General features: G+C 40.4%; 1 protein-coding gene across 2 annotated transcripts in view; it reads right to left on the reverse strand.

The window, feature by feature from the left end:
* The window catches only part of IRF4 (interferon regulatory factor 4), a 48,392-nt gene extending 36,702 nt beyond the window's left edge, over nt 1-11,690 (reverse strand). For both annotated transcript variants that reach the window (XM_068234604.1, XM_068234603.1), the window contains exon 1: nt 11,634-11,690. The gene's annotated coding sequence lies outside the window, so the exon portion shown is untranslated. The remainder of the gene's footprint in view (nt 1-11,633) is intronic.
* Nucleotides 11,691-12,343: the final 653 nt, after the last annotated feature.

Genomic DNA, 12,343 nt, shown 5'->3' on the forward strand with positions numbered 1-12,343 from the left:
TTGTGGGGCCCTGGCTGCACAGGTCCTCATTCACTCCAGTCACTGGAAGCGTCCTCTGTGCGGACAGAGTACGGGACAATCTCTACTGCACAGGATGCTTCTGGCTACAGGAGTGAACGAGGACCTGTGCGCCCAGGGCAGGAGCAGCGAACGGTGACTCTACAAACCGAAACTGCGCCACAGTGGGAGAACAGAGGATCGTTGAGGACTGGCACGAGACAGGTTCACTTTAAGCGGTTGACCAACAGGATAGCAAGCACTGAGGATTACAGTTTTACATTTGTTTTTCTAGGGGTTAATTCTGGCTGCAGCTGCTGCTACTACCATCTCAAACTGAGGCCAGTTGAAAGTGTTTGTAAACTCCTAGCAGTTCTGTTGTATAGGCAAATCATTAGGTTTAGCTTTTTTTCTGTCTATAGCCAAGTAGCTTAGATTCTAAGCCTTTGGCAGGGTCCTTCCTTATCTCGTAATTCAACATGATCATGTGCTCCTTTTCTATGACTACTATTACTGGGCCCACCTAACCAGCCAAAAATTGCATGATCACATATTCTCTACCCTGTTTGCCTTGTATAGCCTTTACTATGTTGTATAACCTTTTTATGTCTGCCATCCTTTTGAATCATTGTATGTATTTATTGCCCAGCACTGCGTAATATGTTGGCGCTTTATAAATGCAATTAATTATAATTGTATGGAAAAATTAGTTTGTTAAATAGAATACTCTTCATTCTGGACGACGCTGTGCGTTTGAGATTAAAGGATAACTGAGATGATCTGTGACATGGAGATAGACATGTGTATGTACAGTGCCTAGCACACAAATAACTATGCTGTGTTCCTTTTTTTTCTTTCTCTGCCTGAAAGAGTTAAAGAGAATCTGTATTGTTAAAATCGCACAAAAGTAAACCTACCAGTGCGTTAGGGGACATCTCCTATTACCCTCTGTCACAATTTCACCGCTCCTCGCTGCATTAAAAGTGGTTTAAAACAGTTTTAAAAAGTTTGTTTATAAACAAACAAAATGGCCACCAAAACAGGAAGTAGGTTGATGTACAGTATGTCCACACATAGAAAATACATTCATACACAAGCAGGCTATATACACCCTTCCTTTTGAATCTCAAGAGATCATTTGTCTGTTTCTTTCCCCCTGCAGCTATCTTCCACTAAAGTCTCAGGCTGTTTCTTCCTGCAGAGTGCAGACAGCTCTGCCTGTATGTAATTCCTCAGTATGTGAAAGCCCAGCCAGCTCAGAGGAGGATTTATCCAGCTTGTAAAAGATAAGAGAGAAGAGAGAAGCTGCCCTAATCTAAATAATACACAGGCAGTGTGCAGAGCAGAGAGGTTCCTGGAGGGGGGAGATGCATCACAGAACCACAACACTGAACTTGGTAGCCTTCCAGACACAGGCCGACAAGTCTGACAAGAGAGAGATAAGTTGATTTATTACAGAGATGGTGATAGTAGAACGTGCTGCAGTAAGCCAGAACACATTAGAATAGCTTTTGGAACTTGTAGGATGATAAAAAACAGGATGCAATTTTTGTTACGGAGTCTCTTTAATATCAGGTATGTAAGTGGCTGACTCAGTCAGGAAGTGACTACAGTGTGACCCTCACTGATAAGAAATTACGACTATAGAACACTTTACTAGCAGAGGATGGCTTCTGAGAGCAGGAAGGAGATAAAAGGTTCAATAGTTCATAAATGTTAGCTCTGGCATACTTCAAAGAATGTGTCATTGAGTAAAAACAGTTAAAACTTAAAACAACAGATTTAAACATAAAATAAAACTGTGGAATATTTTAAAAAGTAATTTCTAGGAGTAGGAAGATAGATAAAATTGTTTATTTCATTAGTTTATTTTCGCTTTGGGTGTCTTGATAGCCAAGCTGAAAATGTATATACAACAGGGGTCTATACATAATTTTTAGGGTTATCCACACCAGGATCACTGCCTCCATTGCCTCAGCCATGCTCCATTTACATGCAATCAGTCTCTAAACCAGATCGCAGCGGCAGTGGTGGCCAAGAATAAACTATTCATGCGTAGTTGAAGAATATTTGCTTCAACCCTGGTTTGGGTCTAGACTGGGAATGACCGCAGGAAAATGTAGCCGGGCAGGGGAAAATGGAAGCAGCAATCCTGGTGTGGGTATAGGATCCTTTTATTGATGCAATTTCAGCTCTTATATCCTTTAAGGTTAAGGTATCTACACAATACGATTCTTTGTGCGATTCGATTATGATTCTATTTACGATCCGAATAAATCCGACATGTCCGATTGTTTTGCAATGGCAAATCGAATTGAATCAAATCCCGATTGGACAGGTCAGATTTAATTGGATTGTAAATAGAATCGTAATCGAATCGCACAAAGAATTGTATCGTGTAGATGGGGCTTGACTGACCACAGGTAATTGCCTGATGCCCCCTAATGCCCTATCCTCAAGAGGGTTGTAGTTTGGCTGCAAAAGGTAGTGTTGGGGGTGGGCTAGGACTAGGTTATGCACCAACTAGGGTTAGTTAAGTCTGGCTACCGAACTGCAGAGAGGGGCGCAGCCCCAATCAGCTGGGGGGGGGGGGGGGGGCGCCACAGGTTTCCTTGCCTGGAGTGACAAAAAGTCTAGAGGCACCCCTGCCTGACAGGAAGTGGCTAAGTGTTTCCAACAGGGACAGAGTCAACAAGTAAGAACCTCTTTTTTCTTTCCTGTTTCTTGAAATGTGTGGAAGAGATACAGCCATGTTATGTTTTACTGCTGCCTCTTGTTTTTGCACCCAGAGCTGCCAGGATTCATAGAACAGCCAATGTGATTAGAGGGACAGAAAATTGTCTCCACATGGTATTGAAAAGCTTTATATGGCATTAACCAGAATGTTCTTCACTGGCAACGATACATCAGTCTAACATCACAATATCCTTTTCCGAAGGACAAGATGAAAGCAAGAAATTTGGGCACCCACTAGCGGCAGAAATTTGGGCGCCGCAATATGTGCCGATATAAATATCAGTAATGGTGGGAAATTAGGGCACCTGTGGCTCCTGATATATATTGGGCACCGGGGCCACCAGCAATGCAAAATACAGCTATAAAATTTCCCACCATTACCGACATTTCTATAGCGGCGCCCAAAAATCTGCATTTTTTCAATTTTACTGTTTTTCTTTCCACAGAGACTGATGGCAGCAGGGAGTGGGGATGTCAAGATTAGGGGGTGGAGGTTAAGGTTAGCCAGGGGGGGGGGGGGGTTAAGGTTAGCCATGCAGGGGTGGTTAAGGAGGTTAAGGATGGTTTGGAGGTTTAAGGTTTTTAGGCATGGTGGTTTAAAGTTAGCCATGGGGAAGGGGGAGGTTAAGGTTAGGCATTGGTAGAGGGAGGGTTTAGTGTGAGAATAGGGTTATGTTTAGCTGTAGTAAAATATCAGTATTTATCACTGATATTTTACTATGATCATTTTCACGGTAACAGTAGAATTTCGGTAAATTAACCGATATTCTACTATCGCCTTTTCTGAGTGCCCTTTTTTCATGCACGTGCCAAGATGTCCTGTCGGCACTGTCCAGTGTATAGTTTGCAATGCTTTTCACAAGAGATGTTTGGTGAAATGTTAATGATTCCCACTTGCATGCAAATGTTATGCAGTTTGAAAGTAGGCTAGTCAAATGCACTGTTTGGGAACATCAATAATATGTGCATACCTAATCAAGAAATATTGAAAGCCACAGAATAAAAGTCACAATTATTTTTGATGTTTACAAGCACTCAAAAAATCATAATTTCTATTGTTAATTAAGTTTCAAAACCCGCTAAACTTAACATATATATATATATATCTTACCTCAGCTCTAACAATACCAGCACAGTGGGATATTGTCCAGTTTTAGCTGCTAGTTTGTTAGTTTGTTATGTCTATTTTACACAACATTTTCCGCTTCTGTCTAAAGCAGGGGTTTTAAACTCGCGGCCCGCGGGCCATTTGCGGCCCTCGATACAATATTTTGTGGCCCTCGCCGGCAAAAGCTTACTTATAGTTCGCTTCAGTGCTCCCAAGTAATCCGCCGCATCCTCGCAGCTAAACGAGGGCTGCAGAGCCCCCAAATTGCCCGGGGGGCAATCCGCCGGCATTTCCTGGAAGGGGCAGAGCTTTCAGCTTCAGCTCTGCTCCTCCTGACGTCAATCGCGGCGCATCGCCGCCTCTGCCCGCCCCTCTCTGTGAAGGAAGAGTGAGAGGGGCGGGCAGAGGCAGCGATGCGCCGCGATTGACGTCAAGAGGAGCAGAGCTGAAGCTGAAAGCTCTGCCCCTTCCAGGAAATGCCAACGGAAATTGCGGGTGCTGCTGATTGATTGATTCCCTTATGCGGCCAAGCCTCATCCTGACTTTGCCTCCTGCGGCCCCCAGGCAACTTGAGTTTGAGACCCCTGGTCTAAAGCATTGCTCAACTACTCATCACTAAGCTCCGCCCTTTGCGCTTCAGTGGATTCTAACTGCTGTTATGTAGAGTTTAGTAACAAAGGCTGCTTCATGATCATTGGTCTAGTACTATTATTTAAGTACATACTACGACCATGGTTATTGAGAGAGTCTCCCTCACTCCATGTATACAATGGAGAATAAGAAAGTAGAAGATGAATGTCAGTAAGTGAGGAACTTATACATCTATCAAGAGACCCAGATAGACAGACAGACAGACAGACAGACAGATAGATTAGATAGATAGATAGATAGATAGATAGATAGATAGATAGATAGATAGATAGATAGATAAAAAGTGTGTGTTTTTTATAACAATGTGGAGAATTGTCTAGAGATTTAGATTCTACTACACAAATATGTAATGTGCAGCCGGGCTTCACACATGACTGAAGCTACATTGGAGTCAATGGTGCATGCAGAAAATCTTGAATATATATATATATATATACATTTTCTGTAATAACTAAGAATGTTAGGTGGTCCTGTGTAGGAAACATCAGCTATTAGAACATGGACAGGTCTATGAGGAAATTGTTCTGACTGAAACCCTTGGATCAAGGCCTCAGATGGTCCAGCTACATTCCTGCAGAAGTCATATCTCCAAATAACGCTGTCAATTATGAGTGATTAGATACAAAAAGATTCCTAATTCAAGCAAACCTATGTATGTTAATATAATGGCAAACATTAATTTAAAGTGACACTGAAGCAAAAAAAACAAACTTATGATACAATGAGTTGTATGTGTATTACGGATAATTAATAGACCATTAGTAGCAATGAAAAGAGTCTCTTGTTTTTATTTTCAGGTATACAGCTTTTTTTATAGCATTGCATCAATCTACTGTACTATATTTGCAATTTACAAACGACACTGTATTTTAAACTATGAAAAAGAGCAGAGCTAATGACCCTTTCAACTCCCCTGCAGTAAAAATCTTATCTGAAGCTGCCTGTCTCTGTTTCTTTGAAGTATAAGTGCCTCAGAAAATAGCACTGTAGCTGACCCAAGTTGGGTCAGAGAGCCCAGAGAAGCTCTTTAGCATAGATAACAAGTGAAGTTTCTTAACCCTTCCAGTACTGGAAACCATATGAGACTGGTTTCTGTACTACTTACTGGTATGTTCTATTTCTTAGCTGAATTACACATACAATGCAGTATTTCATAAGTTTATTTTCACTTCAGATTCCCTCAGACAGAGCTATGATTAAAGACATTTGCAAATCAAGAGCTACCAGCATTTATTTTATTTCTTAAATGGGGTTTAAAGATTGAAAAACACACCCTTAAGAAAATTATACTTGGCATTAAGTAATTACTGATTTTTAACATGTTACTTTTGCGATTTTTGCACATAATGTGGTGATTAACCAAAGAAAAATTCATTGACGATGCACTATGATTACTTCATACATCCAATAAAAGGCAGATAATGTCTCATTTATTACATTCCTCAGTGCTTGAGGTTTGGGGTCATCCCAGAGAAACTGGACATCTCTTCACCTCCTTAAATAATTCAGCAACGTTTCAGCACTCTGCAAGTGAAAAGGCACCAAAAGGTAGGTGGAAAGGTACTGACAAAAGTATTCTGAGTATTTTCCTGCTTTCTGGGGGCTTAAAAGGCATTTTATTGGTAAGGTGAACAAATATCACCTAGGAGAAAATTAATTTATTAAAATGTAAATAAATTGAAATGCAATTACATTACAAAAAGATTTTGCAGCTACTTTACAACATAATATGTGCACTTAAACAATGCTTATATTACTACTGATACAGGTAAAGATAAACTATAACCAATGAATTTGAATAAAAAATGTTACTCTATTGATACTGCAGATGTATTTATAAAGGGATTTGGCATTTCAAGCAGAAGTTCATCATCATAATTGAGTGTGTGCAGGGCCGGGCCGAGGCATAGGCTGGAGAGGCTCCAGCCTCAGGGCGCAGTGTAAGAGGGGGCGCAGAATTCATTCAGCTGTCATTCCTAATTGTGTTTGAAGCAGAGAGAAATAAGAAAAGGGGATACATAGCAGTGACTGCAAGCCAGATAACTAGAGATTAAGGTGTTGGGGAGGTTGTGGGCCCTGTGGCGCCTCTTAGTCTAATAGCAATCAGTGTGTGACGGCTGCGGTGGCAGGGATGGAGGGGCGCACTTTGGGGTTTTAGCCTTGGGTGCTGGAGGACCTTGTCCCAGCTCTGAGTGTGTGTGTTATTATAGAATAGAATACATCAAATAGAATAGGCTGGAATCCACAATGGAGTCATGACAGCAAGAGTCAGTATTCATGAAGCCCATAATCTTTCTTTAGCAGGACTGGAACCCACAAGAGCGCTTTTCAGAGCATTTAGGGAGCACTTAAACGCTAGCGATTTCCAAAAACGCTCAGCTAATGTTAACGGATGTGGCAACTTCCACTGGAGCATTTGCGATTCCCAAAATCGCAAGTGCAGGACATGAGGCATTTTGTTAGCGATAGCGCTTCAATGTAAAGTATATAATCACTGGCGTAATCGCTCATCAAAAGTTGCAGGGAGCGATTTTGCTAGCGTTTTAAAGTTAATACACACTGTAACAAAATTAAAAATAAATGAAAGGACCAATCAGACTTTAAAACGCTAATCGCTAATAGCTATACAATCGCTGGCAAATTGATTACACTTTCTAAAATCCCTCCCTAAAATGCTCATGAAATCGCTTACAAACTGCTCATACAAAACGCTAGCGATTGCAATTAGCGATAGCATTTTGTAGTATGTTCCAGGCCTTATTAGCATTCTGCTTAATGAATACTTTATCTCCAGTTCTAAAGAATTTTCTGTAGTAAAACAAGTTCAGCCTCATTATAATAGAAATTCTCAGGATTATTGAGTGCCAGGGCCAATAGAAGAAAACCATGGTTGTGTACTACGAGCTGTAACACACCAATTGGATCTTACTTCTCATCAACGTACAACTATTAGTACAAGATAGGAGGCTGTAGATGGGTTGCTTTTAGCAGTCTTATATGACAACAGAGATCGAAGCCTTCCTTATTCAATTCACTTTTTCTGCTAAGTTGTCTGTGATATTTCCACACCTTATCAATAAAATGTCTTTTAAGCCACCTACAAGCACGAAAATAAAAAGAGTAATTTTCAGACGACTTGTTCGCCTACTTTCAGTACTTTTCCAATAGCAGAGTGCTCACATTATTTTAAACAGAAGATGAAAAATTATGTCTCAGAAGAAAATATAAGCGAAAAAAGTGAATTAAATTACCGTAATGTGTGAAAATTGAGATCTCAAATAATAATAACTTGCAATGATATGCCCAAATCTGCTGAATTTAGCAGGTGCAGTTACATGGAAAATCATCAATTTATAAACCATCTTAACGAAGTTGATTCTGATTGAAGCGCTGAGATTTGAGTGATTTTATCAGCTAACCTTAAAAAGTTTTCATCAAATTACATATAAACAAATTGGTAGAGCACTGCATAGCATAGCATTGCATATGGGCATCAGTAACCCAATGTTAGTAGGTGACTAACAGTACGCAGCAGCCGGGTGAAATCTTGGAGTGAGTGGTTATAAACTTTCACTATGAATCTTAGAAGACAGTTGACCACACTACCCAATCTACAGCATGTTAAGTCTTTCATTGTTCAAATGCCACGTGACAGTGAATGAGTGCAACCTCAGCCAAAGGCTCACCTTCATTTACAAGCAACATGGAAGCTTTCCAATCCTCTATATAATTATTATGCTGTATACATAGATTATTAATCTTTATATCATCATATGTCTATTTCCCAGGATGCAAAGCATAACATTCACTCCACAAAAGCGACTATATATCATGTATTTTTACTTTATTTGTGAATTTATAAACCATAAATATTTTTGAAGAAAATTTGAACAATAATTTAAAAATTATTAAGGTTACTGTTACACTATAATATTATATTTAATTAATTTATATGTATGAATTAATTAGCTGGCTAATGCGTTAAAACAATATAATAAAAAATAATCATAATAACAATTAAAACAGATATTGCAAACATCTTTTCACTACAGCTATCAGTACTTTTTCTTAAAAAAAAAAGTAGGTAAAGAAGAAGAGGAAATAATAAAGTTGAAGATTTCTAGCGCGTGATGCTAAGAGAGGAGGAAGAGATGGCGTGTCTTACCTCTCCTCTGTGTGAGTCGAGAGTGAGCGAGCCCTTTACAGAAAGCTAAAATATCAAATACTACTGACAAAAAAGGGGAACTTCAACTTTGCTTTATGTGGACTAGCTGGGCGTGGATAAACCACATAGGAGGAGACCAGCAAGTGAAAGAGAGGTACGTCTGCAGTGTTTCGCTGGCTGCCAAACTAACTGGAGCCCTCCAGTGTTTTACATGCAATTTACACTACTGCCAGTGCTGCACGCTCTTTTACAGAGTGGGAAACCCCAAACACTCGGCTCAGCACTGCTGCTGCTATTTACTGTAACAGAGTATAGGAAAATCATCTCAGTCATCACACAACACCTACAATAAAAACATAATAAATAATATAGCAAATACATTGTAAAAATAAGTTACTGTGAACAAAAAAAGTTAGTTTAGTGCTCAGTCATAGTGAGTTATGGGAAATGAAGGTCATTACAAAATGTTTAGCATTTTAGTTGCCTGAAATATAGCAAAACAATAATAATAGTGCATCAACTCTGCCTGTAAAAAAACGCTGTGAGGGCGCGTTTCCACTTGAGCGCCAGCTCGTCCGGGTCTGCGGGGAAAGCAGACGAATCCTATCAGCCAGGCCATGCACGGCTATGGGATCCGCAGCCTCCCGCGCCGATTCGGATGGAAAAGCCAGCCGAATCACTAGCGGTAGCGATTCGGCTGGCGTTACCATTGCACCCTATGGCAGAGTTTCCCCGCACTACTCGCCTGCGGGGAAACTCTGCAGATTCGCAGCGGTTTCCGCTCAAGTGGAAACGCGCTCTCAGGGAAACAGAAAAGAAAAAAGCCAGCATGAAAGACAGTAGCTAAATGAAGCAAACTATAAACAATAACTTGGAATTCAGTTTATTGCTGGGTGAGAGTAATGCGGCAGCAGCCATTATTCCCCAAATAAAGCAACCACTCCGTAAAAAAATTGTTACTGGCCTGGCCGCTACGCTGTGTGTATGGTTGAGTCTACTTACCGTATTTCCGGGATACATTTTGCAACTGGACCATTAGCCAGACTTTAGATTTCAAGCTATAGTCCTTGGATTATCCCTGTCTGTTTTGGCATATTCCAAGGGCATTAATGGCTACCTTGATAGATTAAATAAGCTATCCACCTTTAGCACAGATTGTCTGCTCCAGACTGTGGATGTTACATGTGAATACATTAGTATTTCCATCCCTGAGGGCCCTTTCACACTGGGGTGGTCCAGTGCGGTTAATTTACCACACTCCACCTCAACCTAATGAAAGTCTATGGGGTAGTTCATACTCCGCACGTTGCACCATGCTGCGCCGGAAGTGCCTTAACTAACGCACAGACATACATATGTTACCAGACGTCTCCTGCGTCAGACCACATATCATGTAAGTCTATGGCGACTCAAGGTCTTCCAAAATGTTGATGTTGGAGCGCAAGCGCAGAAGCGTATTTTTAAAATATGCTTCCGCCTATTTTCATAACAGGAAGTGGACGCAAGTGCGCATCACTTCCTGTTTGGATCCTGTCCAGAAGGGGATAACCGCATACTAATACGGTAATCCCGGAGGCCTGTTTTTGGCGGTATGGTGTGGCCTGAATGGGTTGCAGGCAGTGCAGCACTATCGAGGTAAATCAGCATGTGCAATCTAACAATGGTGTATGGAATTTGACAGTTCAAGAAGTTGGGTGAATGGCTTCTCTGTGGCAGTTTCAGGATGCCAGCACTCTGCTTTCCTGTGGCATGCTGCAACAAAGCTCATCTGGCAGGTAGGACCTGCTCGACTTTTATTGGCACTAGCACAAATGTTGTTGTGAGGGGCAACACTGAACATGTGGCAAGGAAATTGAGTACTGCAGGTCTCACAACCATAACCTGAATTTGTGGCATTTATGCAGACACATTTATGTGCAAGAACAACAATATACCGTATGTGGTGAGGTTATAGAGTGTGAGGTTACACAAGCAGCTACTTTTTTGCCAAATTCAATGTCTCCAGTGTCTAACCAATGTCAGAGCCCCAGCTGGCTGAACTGCCTCCTGGTTATGCGTTTTAGGCCATGCCCTCCCTCCCCAAATATGATGCTTAGCCAATCACTACCATTGATGCAAGTGTGGTCCCTGGGGGGACAGAAGTTATAATTGCTAGTTCCAGTCTAGTCTTGAATTTAAAAAAAGCCTTGCCACTTTCTTCAGTCATTGCTGTCATGCAATTGATTCTTCTTCAAGTTCTTATGGACATGAAGGAAGGTCGGACGTGATGCCAAGTTACTGACATCTGACCTTTTGCTCAATTATCTTCTGAAGAACCAGAAGAGTTTTCAATAATTATGGCTGAAATGTTTGTACTGTGGGTTATTTGATATTCTTAGGTAATTACTTCTCTATTTAAGAATCCCCAATGATATCAATGACTGCTGAGATCTCACATATGTATCTGTTATTTGAAGTCTTTCACCCTCTCCTTCAAACAGAGGAGCCAAGCACTCATCCTGCTTGTGGACAGTTAAAGGGTTGATGTATAGGACATTTTTTTTTATCTTTGATTTTAGTATTCCCTTGTTAGCAGTTTCAAGGACAATGAATATAATGTATATGATGCCGGAGCGGATTAAGTGCTAGTGTTTCTTTTGCCAAGTTTGTTTTGCAATTTGTATGACTTTCATGCCTAGAACACAGGGAACAGCCATATCATGACATGCTGTTAGTAAAATACTTACCGTAACTTGTGCTAATATATATTTATGCTTCATCTTACCATTTAATATTTATTGGTCATTTCTTCTTTACATTTCTGAATAGTTATCGTGATATATTACCTCTTTTACAATTCTTTGCATTGTGTACCTGAAAGACCTAGACAGTATTATAACTATTACAAGTGTAGCACTCAATCAGATGTCAGTGGACAATCACAGTGCAGTAAATCGAAGCAATTTTGTAGCTCAAGCAGAATATATAAATACATACCTCCTCATTCAAAACGGAATATGCCAAAACCTGCTAAAGGTTGCTATATTATTATCCAACATTTTCTTCACGCCTCCATGTTACTCGTTCACCCTGCATGACAGAACAATGGTCAGTAGACTTCTTTTCCTGATCTGCACAAAGTAGATACATAATGAAAGTAATGCACTAGTTCCGCCATGTGGTGATGCTGTAGTTTAAACAATTCTCACACAAGTCTGATAAGTCTTACCACAGGTTAACTGTGAATCCTATTTCAGTTACTACATACATTAATATTAACAGTTGTTCTACATTTTCAGGTAGATATTTTGAGTAAACCATGTTTAGAATGTAAACAACCTGTTCATTTCTTCTGCTTTAAACAGATGTTACATTGTCTTAAAGAGGAACTGCAGTGAAAATAACGTAATGAACAAAAGTGCTTAATTTTTACAATAATTATGTGTAAATGATTTAGTCAGTGTTTGCCCATGGTAAAATCTGTCCTCTCCCTGATTTACATTCTGATATTTATATGGTGACATTTTTACTGCTGGCAGGTGATGTCAATGGAAGTAGCTGCTGCTTGCTTTTTTGGCAGTTGGAAACAGCTGTTATTTCCCTCAGTGCAACAAGGCTCCCACAGTGTGCTGTCAGCACCATGGACAGAAAAAGGATAACTGGGTCTCGACCTGGATTTTGCAATTATTGCTGTGGCTTTATTAACA

The sequence above is a fragment of the Hyperolius riggenbachi genome, chromosome 5, assembly GCF_040937935.1.
Source record: "Hyperolius riggenbachi isolate aHypRig1 chromosome 5, aHypRig1.pri, whole genome shotgun sequence".
NCBI classification, from domain to species: domain Eukaryota; kingdom Metazoa; phylum Chordata; class Amphibia; order Anura; family Hyperoliidae; genus Hyperolius; species Hyperolius riggenbachi.